Below are 15508 nucleotides of genomic sequence, written 5' to 3' on the forward strand. Positions count from 1 at the left end.
GTGAATGGATAAGGAAGATACGTTTAGACTGGCACTCCATTCAGGCACTGACGGTGACCAGTAAGGAAAAAAACAATGATGACATCATACCTGAACGATTAAAAGACATCTTGGCCAACGCCAAAGAAGTGTTTCAAGAGAAACTAGGAACCTTGAAAGGCATCACCGCCTCAATAAAAGTGGAAGATACAGCAATTCCAAAATGTTTTAAGGCAAGACCGGTGCCATACGCAATACGTCCGGCAGTCGAGGCAGAGCTGAAGAATTTGGAAAAGGCAGGCGTATTATCCAAAATAGATTGGAGCGAATGGGCAACACCCATCGTTCCAGTCATGAAAAAAACATTGAAAAATAACTCTGAGGAACAGAAAAAATTTTGCATCTGTGGGGACTTTAAGGTGACTGTAAACCCGGTCCTTCACACGGTACAGTATCCTCTTCCGAGGATAGAAGATATTTTCGCCTCACTATCCGGAGGGAAACGTTTCACAAAAATTGACTTGGCACAGGCATATCTACAGATGGAGTTTGAGGAGACCTCTAAAAAGTATCTCACAATAAACACACACAAAGGCCTGTACCAGTACAATCGACTGGTTTTTGGAATAGCATCAGCTCCAGCTATCTGGCAAAGAGCTATGGAGCAAGTCCTGCAAGGGATTCCGGGGACTCAATGCTACCTAGACGACATCCTTATAACAGGAGAAAACGACAACGAGCACCTTGCCAATTTGGAGCAGGTGCTCACTAGGCTGAAAGAACGGGGCCTACGAGCAAATCGCCCCAAGTGCGAATTTTTCCAAAATCAGATATCATATTGTGGCCACATAATTAATAAGGAAGGGTTACATAAGTCACCTGAAAAAATTGAAGCAGTTATAAAAGCCCCAGCACCTGAAAATGTTTCACAATTAAGGTCATTCCTGGGATTAATAAATTACTATCATAAATTTTTACCGAACTTATCAACTATTCTACACCCTCTTAATGATCTTCTACAGACAGGAGTGATTTGGAAATGGAACGAAACGTGCCTTCCATAAATGTAAAGACTTAATCACATCCGAGAAAATTTTGGCTCATTACAACCCATCACTACCAATCAGACTGACGTGCGATGCATCCCCTTACGGCATAGGAGCGGTATTGTCCCATAGATTCCCTGATGGCTCGGAACGGCCGATAGCTTTTGCGTCACGCTCATTGAACTCAGCTGAGCGTAACTATGCCCAGATAGACAGGGAAGCACTCAGCCTGGTATGGGGAGTGAAGAAATTCAACCATTACCTACACGGACAAAAATTTACCTTGCTGACTGACCATCAACCCCTCATCTCCATATTCAACCCTAAAAAAGGTGTCCCCATTATGACGGCATAAAGACTACAGAGGTGGTCCCTTTTTCTAGGGGCACACCAATACAACATTGAATACAAAGGGTCAAAACAGCATGGGAATGCTGACGGTTTATCACGCCTACCGTTGCCAACGATAGAAGAGGCACCTACAGTAGACCCAGTAGAGATATTCCACTCTACCATAGTGGAATGTCTACCGGTGACAAATTCTGCCATTGAAAGGGAGACAAGAAATGACCCTACTCTCTCACGGGTCTACGATTTAACAGTGAAGGGATGGCCAGCACATGGCGAACCACTGTTGCCAGCATTCTCGCAAAGAAGAGAACAGCTGTCAGTGTGCCGAGGAACCTTGATGTGTGGATCCAGAGTGGTGATTCCACCCAAACTCCAGGATAAAGTGCTAAAGGAGCTTCACGAGGGGCATCTGGGTGGAGTGAAAATGAAGAACCTAGTTAGGGCGTTTGTATGGTGGCCAGGTATCAATGGAGACATCGAAGACATGACCAAGAGCTGCCTAGGATGCCAGAAGGTCCAAAATGCTCCGCCACAGGCCCCTCTACATCCATGGGAGTGGCCCTCATCTCCCTGGCAAAGGGTGCACATCGACTTTGCTGGTCCATTTATGGACTCAATGTTCTTAATCGCAGTTGATGCACACTCCAAGTGGCCGGAGGTAATAAAGATGTCCTCCACCACCACGGAAAAAACCATCACAGTATTAAGGACCATATTTGCCAGGAATGGGCTGCCGGAGCAGATATGTTCTGATAATGGACCGCAATTTGTGTCCGAAGAATTCAGAAAGTTCTTAAAGAACAATGGGGTAAAGCACTACACGTCCGCCCCATACCATCCCGCCACCAATGGATTGGCTGAAAGGTTTGTCCAGACCTTCAAGAAGGCCATCAAGGCCATGGGTAATGAAGACATAAAACTTCAGCACAAGGTGGATAACTTCTTATTTGCATATAGGAATGCAACGCATATGGTTACTAACCAAACTCCCGCCATGATGTTCTACAATAGAAACCTAAGATGCCGGCCGGATTTGGTCAAGCCCAACATCTGAAGGGACGTGGAAAACCGGCAGTTTCAGGGCATGAATGAAAGGCCAACTAGGGCCTTCCAGATAGGCCAACCGGTTTTGGCCCGGGACTACCGTACCGAGAAATGGCAGCCTGGAACTATCTGCACACGATTAGGACCACTGATGTATACCGTGGACATCGGAGACAGCATAATAAGGCGCCATGCTGACCAAATCATCAAGTCATCCGAAAAGGGACAACCTACACCACCACTCTATACATCTAACGATGAAGTAGAGATACCCATATCTACCTCCGATCCGGTGATACTGGAGCCCGATGAACCCGACACTGGCCTTCAAGCCGAATCAGCCTTGCCAGAAGAACCTACTACACCACCAGAAACTACTACACCCCCGAGGCGTTATCCGGACCGAGTCAGGAAGCCTCCTGAGAGACTAACTTATAATTAATTAATACAGCAATGTATATTATTTTGCATATAACATGTAATTAATAATTACTTAAAATATGATGTACTAGTTAGCTAGAAGGGGAGGAATTGTGGTGTATGTGCCTTTAAGAGCAATTATGGTGTATGTGCCTTTAAGAGCCCCAGGTGTGCGTAATGCCGGTAATTGCCACTTGGCTATATAAGTTAGAAACCCCCCCCCCCCCAGGCTTGCTTAGTAAATACCTATGAACCAACTCCTGTCTTCAGTGTCTTTATCTACACACGGACACTACACACACCTCAATGGGACCTTCGGGACATAGAGTAGTGTTGTCACCTGGTGTATCACAGCTCACAAGTGAGCATCAGCAGATGGTGGAGACAGGGAGAGCAGTGGAGAGTCCTCGTCGGAGGGCACAGGACACTCCCAGCTCGGCTCTGCTGCATGTCGACCCTGTGCCTCTGGGTCCATCCAGAAGGACAGCGGTGCTGGAACTCCAGGAACAGGTGCAGGAGTCTCTGGCAGGTTTTGTCTCCAGGGTCGCTGCGAGTGTGGAGCGAATGGAGGAGTCCATCGCTAATATGAGCAGAGCCTTTGTGGAGGCATTGGCGCATGAATGCATCACCATGGAAAGGATGGCAACTTCTGTGGAAAGGATGGCTACCGTAGAGGAGAGGATGGCTATGGCCATGGAGGAGCTTAGTCGCCAGGGTCGTGAAAACATGGTCATTGTTCACAATTGGCTGACATCTCTTGAGCGATGGTCAGCTACTGAGCATACAAACCAGACATTCATGCAAGTCCTCGGGAATGAGTCTGAAGCTAAAAAGTTGATGGCCACTGGTAAGGGGTATCCACCTGCTCCTCTGGGCTCCAGATCTTGCTGCAGCATTTTTCAGATGTCACCCACTACCTCTCGTGAAAGTCTGAGCCTCCTTTGGCACTGCTGCTCAGTCATGCTGAGGTAGCTGATCCTCTGTCTGTAGACTCTGTTTTGGGGGTATCTCCTGTGCCGAAGTGCTTCCATGCGCTGGCGCCTTCTGGCCTGTGCAGCTTCAGGTGGGTGAGCAGCAGCTTGGAGCTCCTGCTGTTGCTCCTGCAGTTGGTACTGCTGTTGGCTTCTGCTGCTGCCACGGCTGGTCTTTGTCCGAATCTGATGTCCAGGAGGAAAGGAAATAAATAGTTCCCATTCTTCTGGTAAATACCTCAGTTGAGGAAGGGCTCAGTCAAGGTGGGGAGAGGGGTTTCCCAGGAGGTCACACTGGAGATGGGTGTCAGGCTCCAAACTTCCAGAACAATGAGTATGCCTGCTAAAAGTTCCCCCAGACATGAAACAACAAAGTTCTGCCACCTGCAAATGATCATTAGTGAAAACTCCGTTATAATGGTGGAGCTACAGCTGTTAGTAAGCAGTCCACTAGTGAGGCCACCAGGATTCACTGGCGTGTTCCAGAGGAGGCATGCAGCACGTGGGAAAAGGGTTAAAACCGGAAAAGCCTCTCAAAATGGGATTTTAGAGGCAATTAAGTGGTTGTTAAGGGTCTTAAGGGCCTATCCCACCTCTTGGAGGCGGGATGAAAACGGGGTCAGAAAACTCGCATGTGGGAAAATTGCTCGGAGGCGGGGTGGAGGCGGGATCGGGCCCGCCCGCCATTTTTTGCGATTTTAACAACACACACGTCTCCAATCTCGCCTCCTCTGGCCTGGCAAAATCGAGCCCATAGAGTCTGCAAAGGGATATAGATAGGTTAAGTGAGTGTGCAAAAATTTGGCAGTTGGAGTACAATGTGGGAAAATGTGAGGTTATCCACTTTGGAAGGTAGAATGAAAAAGCAAATTATTATTTAAATGGAGTGAAACTACAAAATTCTGCGGTACAAAGGGATCTGGGGGTCCTAGTACATGAAACACAAAAAGTTAGCATGCAGGTACAGCAAGTAATTAGGAAGGCTAATGGAATGTTGGCCTTTATTACAAGGAGTATGGAGTATAAAAGTAGGGAAGTTTTGATGCAACTTTACAGGGCGCTGGTGAGACCACACCTGGAGTACTGCGTACAGTTGTGGTCTCCATATTTAAGGAAGGATATACTTGCATTGGAGGCAGTGCAGAGAAGGTTCACTAGGTTGATTCCTGGGATGAAGGGGTTGACGTATGATGAAAGGTTGAGCAGGTTGGGCCTATGCTCATTGGAGTTTAGAAGAATGAGAGGTGATCTTATTGAAACATATAAGATTCTGAGGGGGATTGACAGGGTGGATGCTGAAAGGATGTTTCCCCTAGTGGGAGAACTAGGGGTCATAGTTTCAGAATAAGGGGTCGCCCATTTAAGACTAAGATGAGAAGGAATTTCTTCTCTCAGAGGGTCGTGAATCTTTGGAATTCTCTACCCCGGAGAGCTGTGGAGGTGGGGGTCACTGAATATATTCAAGGCGGAGATTGACAGACATTTGAACTGCAAGGGAGTCAAGGGGTATGGGGAGGGAGCGGGAAAGTGGTGTTGAGGACAAGATTGAATCAGCCATGATCTTATTGAATGGCGGAGCAGGCTCGAGGGCCCGATTGGCCTACTCCTGCTCCTGTTTCTTATGTTCTTATGTTCTTATGTTATACTGTCTCACCTTGGTCCTCACAATTCGACCATGATCAGTTCAAACGTCAGCAGCACCAACGGCAACACCAACCTTCTCCGCAATCACCTGATGCTGCACAGGACAGAGGGCATCAGCACCCGAGCACATTGCTGCCCAGGAGGCCAGGGATGGCTTCACCATGGCCAGATTTACGTCACTTAACGCTGTACACCCTAACTGCCACATGATGCACCAAGTTGGCATCACCCCACATCAACACCAAAAAGCAACCCTACAATGTCCACGCCATTACTTTCACACTCATCACCATTGCGGGGGGTACCGTTATGTCTCACCATTCACTGCAACTCACTAAGCCACTTCCAAAGGTGCACACAAATCTGTCCAAGATCGCAAAGTGTTGAAAATAAAGATTTCAATGTTTGACAGCAGATTAACAGAAATTTTACATGAACATTGGATAAAACACCTAAGCGGCTACCCTTGTGTGTTGTTGGTAACATAGAATCAAAGAATCATAGAATGGTTCCGCACAGAACGAGGCCCATGCCGGCTCTCTGCAAGGACACTTCAGCTGGCCCCACACCTCCGCCCGTTCCCCATAGTCCTGCAATTTTTTTTCCTTCAGGCACTTATCTAATTTCCTTTTGAAAGCCACATTTGAGTCTGCCTCCACCACCCTTTCAGGCAGTGAATTCCAGGTTCTAACCACTCACTGCATAAAAAAGATTTTCCTCATGTCGCTTTTGGTTCTTTTGCCAATCCCCTTAAATCTGTGTCCTTTGGTTCTTGACCCTTCCACCAATGGGAACAGTTTCCCTTTATCTACTCTGTCTAGACACATCATGATTTTGAACACCTCTATCAAATCTCTTCTCAAATTTCTTTGCACTAAGGAGAACAACCACAGCTTCTCCAGACTATCCAAGTAACTGAAGTTCCTCATCCCTGGAATCATTCTCCTGAATCTTTTCTGCACCCTTCACATCCTTCCTAAAGTGCAGCTCCCAGAATTGGACACAATACTCCAGTTGAGGCCAAACCAGTGTTTTATAAAGGTTCATTATAGCTTCCCTGCTTTTGTAATCTATGCTTCTATTTATGAAGCCCAGGATCCCGTATGCTTTTTTAACCGCTTTCTCAACCTGCCCTGCCACCTTCAACAATTTGTGCACATATACCCCCAGGTCTCTCTGTTCATGCACCCCCTTTAGGATTGTACCCTTTAGTTTATATTGCCTCTCCTTGTTCTTCCTACCAAAATGTATCACTTTGCACTTTTCTGTGTTAAATTTCATCTGCCACGTGTCCGCCCATTCCACCAGCATGTCAATGTCATCTTGAAGTCTATCACTAGCCTACTCACTGTTCACTGTACTTCCAAGTTTTGTGTCATCTGCAAATTTTGAAGTTGTACCCTGTACACCAAAGTCCAAGTCATTAATATATATCAAGAAAAGCAGTGGTCCGAATACCGACCCCTGGGGAACACCGCTGTGTACCTTCCTCTGTCCGATAAACAACCGTTCACCACTACTCTCTGTTTCCTGTCACTTCATGATTACTCTAGGATGAGGGTGAGTGTGAGGGGTGGCTAATGAGATGGGGATCTGATAATGTAGATAGAGAGAGAGGGATGGGTGGAGGTGCAAGGTAAGTTGGTGTGAGTAAGGATGTGCAGGGGTAGGGTAGGGAAGGCAGAGTGATGGGGATGTGATAGAGGCACAGCAGGATGAAGGTGAGTGTGGCTTTGTACTAATGTTTCGTGATCTAATGCGATCATTGAAAGGTTTGTGCCACTGCACCCAGGTCCTCTTGACAACATCCCTGCTTGTGACCTCCTCTGCAATGTGCAACCAGGCTGTGTTGGTCTCCTGGGGAGGTTTCATCCACCCATGGGAAGGGAAGAGGACCTCCCTGCATGCTCTGACTCCCTCTATAAGCATATGGAGGGAGTCGTGGGAAAACCTGGGTACAGCCCTTCACCGCTGCGCAGTGATTGTCAGTGTCTGCAGCATCTCAATGCTGTAGAACACTGACAGCACAAATGTCAAAAGTAAGGTGGCCATGGTCCCTTTAAGGACGTCATGAATGACATCAGCAGACCAGCTTCCTCTAATTGGCTGGGGAAATGTGCTGGGCAGGCTTAACAAGCCCAATCAACATAAATTAATTTTAGGCAGCGGGATGGAGCCAGCAGCGGGGCCGCGACCCACCACCGACATCGCTCGCACTGGACCCGCCGAGGTGAGCAAAATCCCGGCCAGAGACTTTGACCAAAGATTTTCCTCTTCTGCTCACTGTCCACTTTTCCTTGGTGACCCTTATTTCCATGATAGTGTTGCCAGCACTTTTGGCACCTTTTATTTGAAGCTCTTTCCGGGAGCGGAGGGAAATGTAGCATTACTGCAGCATTTAAATGGCCGCAGCAGTGTAAAAGGCCCGGGAAGCCAGTTTCATTCTGCTCATTTCTGTGTCTACATTGTCTGAGCAAGGTGGTTCCCTAGTGTGCTGAGCCCCCATGTTCTCTGACTCAATGCCAGAAGAAGTTCAGTGGTCCCGCCGGGTTAACCAAGGTAAGAGCTCACAAGGAACCAAACTATTCTGGTAACCCCTGACTTTCCCATAGCCCCAAGATTGTAGGCCGCATCCCTGCAACCACCGCAAATGATGGCACATGGCTCTAGGATGTTTCAGTGAGGCTTGTTTACAATAACCTTGCTCAAGGGAGTTAATAGAGATACTTCGATACAGTACAGACGAACAATAAGAATGACGTACATTTACATAGTGCCTTTAACATAGAAAAAACATCCCAAGGTGCTTCATAGAAGCATAAGGAAAAAAATTAACGCTGAGCCAAAGAAGCAGGTGCAAGAAGCTGTGACTAAAAGCTTGCTCAAAGGTTTAGGTTTCAATGAGGGTCTTAAAGGAGGAGAGGGAGGTGGAGAGACAGTGGGATTTAAGGAGGGAATTCCAGAGTGTGGGACCTGGATCTCTGAAGGCACAGCCACCAATGGTGAGGTAATGAGACAGGGGGTGCACAACAGGCCAGAGACAGAGGAATGCAGAGTCCTGTGGGGCTGATTATAGGGCTGGAGGAATTACAGAGCTAGAGAGGGTCAAGGCCATGAAATTATTGAAGTAGAACAATGAGAATTTTAAACTTGAGGGATTGGGAGCCAATATAGGTCAGCGAGGCCAGGGGTGATGGGTGAGCGGGACTTGGTGCTGCATGGGATATGGGCAGCAGAGTTCAAACTTACAGAGGCTGGAGGATGGGAGATTTGAATAGCTATGCCTGGAATTGAAAAATACATGGATAAGGGTTTCAGCAGCAGGTGGGCCAATGCAGGGGCAGAGGCAAGTGACATTATGAAAGTGGATTAGGCGGACTTTGTGATGGAGAGGATATGGTGTTGGAAACTCAGCCCAGGGTCCAATAGGACAGCAAAGCTGCGAACAGTCTGGTTCAGCCTGAGATAATGGCTGGGTGGGGGGTTGGAATTTTTGGCAGGGGCTAAAAATGCTAGCCCTCGGAGAGTTGTAAAACTGAAGCAGGTTATGGAGATAGGAAGCGGGGCAAGGCCATGGCAGGATTTGAACACAAGAAAATGTCAATGGCCCATACGAGGACTGAACCTGTGACCTTGTTGTTGGTAGCACCATGCTCTAACCAACTGAGCTAACTGGAAAAAAACATCCATGACATTAATTTTTTTTCTAATTGAAAGATTGCTGATTGTAATGGATCACAAATTGTTGTATCCGTGTGTTAATGGAGACACGGAATGCAGGAGTAGGCTTCACAAGTGTTTACTGAACAAAGTCTGGAGGTGAACTAACAGATACAAGACACTATACAGGCTTATATAGCCCGAGTGGCCATTACCGGCATTACAGTATACAGGGGCTCTTAAAGGCACATACACCACAATTCCTCCCCTTTTAGACAACCAGTACATAATATTTTAAGTAATCATTAATTAACATATTACAAGAACAATAATCTACACATTTGCTGCAGTTAATCAATTATAAGTCAGTCTCTCTGGAGGCTTCCTGACTCGGTCCGGATAACGCCTCGGTGGTGTAGTAGGTTTTGGTGGTGTAGTAGGTTCTTTTGGCAAGGTCGATTCGGCTTGAATGCCAGTGTTGGGTTCATCTGGTTCCAGTATCACCGGATCGGAGGTAGATACTATGGGTATCTCTGCTTCATCATTAGGCGTATAGAGTTGTGGTGTAGGTTGTCCCTTTCGGAGGACTCTATGATCTGGTCAGCATGGCGCCATATTATGCTTTCTCCAATGTCCACGGTATACATCAGCGGTCCTAGTCGTGTGCAAATAGTTCCAGGCTGCCATTTCTCGGTACGGTAGTTCCGGGCCAAAACTTGTTGACCTATCTGGAAGGTTCTAGTTGGCCTTTCATTCATGCCTTGAAATTGCCGGTTCTCCACGTCCCTTCTGATGTTTGGCTTGATCAAATCCAGCAGGCATCTTAGGCTTCTGTTGAAGAACATCATGGCAGGAGTTTGGTTTGTAACCACATGTGTTGCATTCCTGTATGCAAACAAGAAGTTATCTACCTTATGCTGAAGTTTTATGTCTTCATTACCCATGGCCTTTATGGCCTTCTTGAAGGTCTGGACAAACCTTTCAGCCAATCCATTGGTGGTGGGATGCTATGGGGCGGACGTGTAGTGCTTAACCCCATTGTCTTTTAAGAACTTCCTGAATTCTTCGGACACAAATTGCGGTCCATTATCAGAACAGATCTGTTCAGGCAGCCCATTCCTGGCAAATATGGTCCTTAATACTGTGATGGTTTTTTCCGTGGTGGTGGAGGACATCTTTATTACCTCCGGCCACTTGGAGTGTGCATCAACCGCGATTAAGAACATTGAGTCCATAAATGGACCAGCAAAGTCGATGTGTACCCTTTGCCATGGAGATGAGGGCCACTCCCATGGATGTAGAGGGGCTTGTGGTGGGGCGTTTTGGACCTTCTGGCATCCTAGGCAGCTCTTGGTCATTTCTTCAATGTCTCCATCGATACCTGGCCACCACAAAAATGCTCTGGCTAGGTTCTTCATTTTCACTCCACCCAGATGCCCCTCGTGAAGCTCCTTTAGCACTTTATCCTGGAGTTTGGGTGGAATCACCACTCTGGATCCAAACATCAAGGTTCCTCGGCACACTGACAGCTGTTCTCTTCTTTGCGAGAATGCTGGCAACAGTGGTTCGCCATGTGCTGGCCATCCCTTCACCATTAAATCGTAGACTCGTGAGAGAGTCGGGTCATTCCTTGTTTCCTTTTCAATGGCAGAATTTGTTACTGGTAGACATTCCACTATGGTTGAGTGGAACATCTCCACTGGGTCCACTGTAGGTGCCTCTTCTACCGTTGGCAACGGTAGGCACGATAAACCATCAGCATTCCCATGCTGTTTTGATCCTTTGTATTCTATGTCACATTGGTGTGCCCCTAGGAAAAGGGACCACCTCTGTAGCCTTTGCACTGTCACAATGGGAACACCCTTTTTAGGGTTGAATATGGAGACGAGGGGTTGATGGTCAGTCAACAAGGTAAATTTTTGTCCGTGTAGGTAATGGTTGAATTTCTTCACTCCCCATACCAGGCTAAGTGCTTCCCTGTCGATCTGGGCACAGTTACGTTCAGCTGAGTTCAATGAGCGTGACGCAAAAGCTATCGGCCGCTCCGAGCCATCAGGGAATCTATGCGATAATACTGCTCCTACGCCGTAAGGGGATGCATCGCACGCCAGTCTGATTGGCAGTGATGGGTTGTAATGAGCCAAAACTTCCTTGGACGTGATCAAGCCTTTGCATTTATGGAAGGCACGTTTACAGTCTTCGCTCCATTTCCAAATTACTCCCGTTTGTAGCAGTTCGTTAAGAGGGTGCAGAAGAGTTGGCAAGTTCGGTAAAAATTTATGATAGTAATTTATCAATCCCAGGAACGACCTTAATTGTGAGACATTTTCAGGTGCTGGGGCTTTTATGACCGCTTCAATTTTTTCAGGTGACTTATGCAACCCTTCCTCGTTAATTATGTGACCACAATATGACATTTGTTTCTGGAAAAATTCGCACTTGGGGCGATTTGCTCGTAGGCCCCGTTCTCTCAACCTAGTGAGCACCTGCTCCAAATTGGCAAGGTGCTCATTGTCGTTTTCTCCTGTTACAAGGATGTCGTCTAGGTAGCATTGAGTCCCCGGAATCCCTTGGAGGACTTGCTCCATAGCTCTTTGCCAGATAGCTGGAGCTGATGCTACTCCGAAAACCAGTCGATTGTACTGGTACAGGCCTTTGTGTGTATTTATCGTGAGATACCTTTTATAGGCCTCTTCAACCTCCATCTGTAGATATGCCTGAGCCAAGTCAATTTTGGTGAAACGTTTTCCTCCGGATAGTGAGGCGAAAATATCTTCTATCCTCGGAAGAGGATACTGTACCATGTGAAGGACCGGGTTTACAGTCACCTTGAAGTCCCCACAGATGCGAATTTTTCTCTGTTCTTCAGATTTATCATTATTCAACATTTTCTTCATGACCGGGACGATCTATCTTGGATAATACGCCTGCCTTTTCCAAATTCTCCAGCTCTGCCTCGACTGCTGGACGAATTGCGTATGGCACCGGCCTTGCCTTAAAAAACTTGGGAATTGCTGCATCTTCCACTTTTATTGAGGCGGTGACGCCTTTCAAGGTTCCTAGTTCCTGTTGAAACAAGATGTCTTTTAATCGTTCAGGTATGACGTCATCGCCATTTTTTTTCTTACTGGTCACCGTCAGTGCCTGAATGGAGTGCCAGTCTAAACGTATCTTCCTGATCCATTCACGTCCCAACAGCGGTGGACCACCATCCTGCAGAACGTATAAATACAACTTCTGTATTTCCTTGCCGTTGTATACAACAGGCACCTTTATTTTCCCTTTGGGGTATACTTTCTGCCCCGTATTTGTTTTCAAGATAATGGATGTGTCTTTCAAAGGTATATGCGGAAATAGCCGCTCGTAATCCCGTCGACTTATGACGGTCAGAGTTGATCCTGTATCTAGCTCCATTTTAACTGGGGACCCCGCTATCGTGAGGGTAACCCAAATGGTCTGGTAGTCTTCTTTGGCAATTACATTATGTAATTTGAAACAGCTTAGTCTCTTGTTTCCGGAGTCACTATCGCTCTTCTGGTCTTCGGAGCTACTGTCCGTCATCATTTGTACCTTTCTGTACTTTTCCTTATTGATTTTTTTCCTGTCCGTGGATTTTTTGTGTCCAGATCGGCATACACGTGCAATGTGTCCAATCTTTCCGCATTGCCTGCATGCTTTGTCCTTGAACCAGCAGTCCCTCTGGTCATAGAGTCATAGAGTCATAGAGTTATACAGCACGGATAGAGGCCCTTCAGCCCATCGTGTCCGCGCCGGCCATCAAGCCCTGTCTGATCTAATCCCATATTCCAGCATTTGGTCCGTAGCCTTGTATGCTATGGCATTTCAAGTGCTCATCCAAATGCTTCTTAAATGTTGTGAGGGTTCCTGCCTCCACAACCCTTTCAGGCAGTGAGTTCCAGACTCCAACCACCCTCTGGGTGAAAAAGTTCTTTCTCAAATCCCCTCTAAACCTCCCGCCCTTTTACCTTGAATCTATGCCCCCTAGTTATTGACCCCTCTACTAAGGGAAAAAGTTCCTCAGCATCCATCCTATCTATGCCCCTCATAATTTTGTACACCTCAATCATGTCCCCCCTCAGCCTCCTCTGCTCCAAGGAAAACAAACCCAATCTGCCCAGTCTCTCTTCATAGCTGAAGCGCTCCAGCCCCGGTAACATCCTGGTGAACCTCCTCTGCACCCTCTCCAACGCGATCACATCCTTCCTGTAGTGTGGCGACCAGAACTGCACACAGTATTCCAGCTGTGGCCTAACCAGTGTTTTATACAGTTCCACCATAACCTCCTTGCTCTTATATTCAATGCCTCGGCTAATGAAGGCAAGTATCCCATATGCCTTTTTTACCACCTTATCCACCTGTTCCGCCGCCTTCAGGGATCTGTGTACTTGCACACCCAGATCCCTCTGACCCTCCATCTTGCCTAGGGTCTTACCATTCATTGTGTATTCCCTTGCCTTGTTAGTCCCCCCAAAGTGCATCACCTCGCACTTTTCCGGGTTAAATTCCATTTGCCACTGTTCCGCCCATCTGACCAACCCATCTATATCGTCCTGCAGACCGAGGCTACCCTCCTCGCTATTTACCACCCTACCAATTTTTGTATCATCCGCGAACTTACTGATCATACCTTTTACATTCATATCCAAGTCATTAATGTAGACCACAAACAGCAAGGGACCCAGCACCGATCCCTGTGGTACCCCACTGGCCACAGGCTTCCAGTCACAAAAACAACCTTCGACCATCACCCTCTGCCTTCTGTCACTAAGCCAGTTTTGTATCCAATGTGCCAAGGCACCCTGGATTCCATGGGCTCTTACCTTCTTGACCAGTCTCCTGTGCGGGACTTTATCGAAGGCCTTACTGAAATCCATATATACCACATCCACTGCGTTACCCTCATCCACACACCTAGTCACCCCCTCAAAAAATTCAATCAAATTAGTCAGACATGATCTTCCCTTGACAAAGCCATGTTGACTATCCCTGATTAATCCTTGCCACTCCAAGTGGAGACAAATTTTGTCCCTCAGAATTTTTTCCAATAATTTTCCTACCACTGATGTTAGGCTCACTGGCCTGTAGTTCCCCGGTTTTTCCCTACTTCCCTTCTTGAATAATGGTACTACATTAGCGGTTCTCCAGTCCTCTGGCACAACCCCTGTGGCCAGAGAGGTCCTGAATATATGTGTTAGAGCCCCCGCAATCTCTTCCTTTGCCTCACACAGCAGCCTGGGATACATTTCATCCGGGCCTGGGGATTTATCCATTTTTAGGCCAGCTAAAACCACCAATACCTCCTCCCTCTCGATGTGAATATGTTCGAGCATATCACAGTCCCCCCGCCCTATTTCTATGTCTACATCGTCCTTCTCCATAGTGAAAACAGATGCAAAAAATTCATTTAGAACCCCTCCTACATCTTCCGGCTCCACACACAGATTGCCACTTTTGTCCCTAATGGGCCCTATTTTTTCCCTAGTTATCCTCTTACCCTTAATATACTTATAAAACATCTTAGGATTTTCCTTTATTTTGCTCGCCAGTGTTACTTCATGGCCCCTCCTTGATCTCCTAATTTCTTTTTTAAGTATCCCCCTGCACTTTTTGTACTCCTCTAGGGCTTCCTCCGTCTTTAGCCTTTTGTATCTGCCAAACGCCCTCCTTTTTTTCCTAATCCATTCTCGTATATCCCCTGACATCCAAGGTTCCCTGTGGTTTTTGGAACCACCCTTGACCTTTACGGGAACATGTTGCCATTGTATGATCCCAATCTCCCTTCTGAAAGCCTCCCATTGCTCTGATGCGGATTTTCGTACAAGTAGCTGATCCCAGTCCATTTTGGCCAGATCCTGCCTCATCCTATTAAAATCGGCCTTCCCCCAATTTAGAACCTTTATTTCCGGCCCATCCCTGTCCTTTTCCATGACCACCTTAAATCTTACCATATTATGGTCACTGTCACCAAAGTGCTCACCTACTAGCACTTTTTCCACTTGGCCGGCCACATTCCCTAGAATTAGGTCCAGTACCGCCCCCTCTCTTGTAGGACTTTCTACATGCTGGCTCAAAAAGCTCTCCTGGATGCACTTTAAGAATTCTACACCCTCTGAGCCTTTCACACTCTGACTATCCCAGTTAATATTGGGGAATGGGTGGATCTGCCGCAGCGATAACATCTCTCAAAACCCTGTGTCATTTCATGGGTGCCGAAGTCCTGTGGCTTTTGCTGTATCTCTGCAGCTCCTCTTGCGGCTGCTTCGTATGATACAGCCATACTGAAAGCCTTGTCCAGTGTCAAATCTTTCTCAGAAAGTAGCCTTTTCTGTGTTACTTCACATAGGAGACCGCAGACGAATTTGTCTCGAAGAG

Source organism: Somniosus microcephalus, chromosome 1 (genome assembly GCF_052327205.1).
Source record: "Somniosus microcephalus isolate GS21.2 chromosome 1, FLI_Smic_1.0, whole genome shotgun sequence".
In the NCBI taxonomy this organism is placed as follows: domain Eukaryota; kingdom Metazoa; phylum Chordata; class Chondrichthyes; order Squaliformes; family Somniosidae; genus Somniosus; species Somniosus microcephalus.